The 1,461-nt window shown below is 50.2% G+C and overlaps 1 pseudogene; it reads left to right on the top strand.

Annotated features, from left to right (window-relative positions):
• Positions 1 to 202: 202 nt before the first annotated feature.
• On the top strand, positions 203 to 1,375 carry LOC101568991 (annotated as a pseudogene).
• The last annotated feature ends 86 nt before the right edge of the window (positions 1,376 to 1,461 follow it).

Here is a 1,461-nt window from a genome sequence, read left to right as displayed (position 1 = left end):
CTCCAACCCGCTCGCGTGGGGGCCCCCCTTGCCTTTCCGCCCGCCCCTATTGTTCCGCCCTCGTCCTCCCACCCTTCCCCTCCCCCTTCCCCTTTTCCCCTCAGTCGCCTCGCGCGCCTGCAGTTTTTGGCTTTGACCCCCCTCTCCCCCAGTGACCAAAGACTTGAGCACTCAAAAAGTCCAGCTCCGGATAGTATTCGACATGGACACCGGTATGATTGAAGGTAGATTAAATGTCACTCTCACCATCCAGCTACTTATGCATGGGAAGGAAGTTGGCAGTATCATTGGAAAGAAAGGAGAATCAGTTAAGATGCGTGAGGAGAGTGGTGCACGTGTCAGCATCTCAGAAGGGAATTGTCCTGAGCGAATTATCACTTTGGCTGGACCCACTAATGCCATCTTCAAAGCCTTTGCTATGATCATTGACAAACTGGAAGAGGACATCAGCAGCTCTATGACCAATAGCACAGTTGCCAATAGACCCCCGGTCACTCTGAGGCTGGTGGTCCTTGCTAGTCAGTGTGGCTCTCTCACTGGGAAAGGTGGTTGCAAGATCAAGGAAATACAAGAGAGTACAGGGGCTCAGGTCCAAGTGGCAGGAGATACGCTCCCCAATTCAACTGAGTGGGCCATCACTATTGCTGGCATCCCGCAATCCATCATTGAGTGTGTCAAACAGATCTGCGTGGTCATGTTGGAGTCCCCCTGAAGGGCGTGACCGCCCCGAACCGGCCCAAGCCATCAAGTTCTCCAGTCCTCTTTGCAGGTGGTCAGGACAGGTACAGCACAGGCAGCGACAGTGCGAGCTTTCCCCACACCACCTCATCCGTGTGCCTCAACCCTGCCCTGGAGGGACCACCTCTAGAGGCCTATACCATTCAAGGACAGTATGCCATTCCACAGCCAGATTTGACCAAGCTGCACCAGTTGGCAATGCAACAGTCTCATTTTCCCATGATGCATGGCAACACCGGATTCAGTGGCATTGAATCCAGCTCTCCAGAGGTGAAAGGCTATTGGGGTTTGGATGCATCTGCTCAGACTACTTCTCATGAACTCACCATTTGAAACGATTTGATTGGCTGCATAATTGGCTGTCAAGGTGCCAAAATTGATGAGATCCGTCAGATGTCTGGGGCACAGATCAAAATTGCGAACCCAGTGGAAGGATCTACTGATAGGCAGGTTACCATCACTAGATCTGCTGCCAGCATTAGCCTGGCTCGATATCTAATCAATGTCAGGCTTTCCTCGGAGACGGGTGGCATGGGGAGCAGCTAGAACAATGCAGCTTCATCCATAACCCTTTCTGCTGTTCACCACCACCCATGATCCATCTGTGTAGTTTCTGAACAGTCAGCGATTCCAGGTTTTAAATTGTAAATTTTCAGTTTCTACACACTTTATCATCCACTCGTGATTTTTTATTTTATTTATTTATTTATTATTTATTTATTT

Source organism: Octodon degus, unplaced genomic scaffold (assembly GCF_000260255.1).
Source record: "Octodon degus isolate 3935 unplaced genomic scaffold, OctDeg1.0 scaffold00104, whole genome shotgun sequence".
NCBI classification, from domain to species: domain Eukaryota; kingdom Metazoa; phylum Chordata; class Mammalia; order Rodentia; family Octodontidae; genus Octodon; species Octodon degus.
Note: the sequence above shows the minus strand (reverse complement) of the source record. Positions and strands in the feature narration are given on the sequence as shown.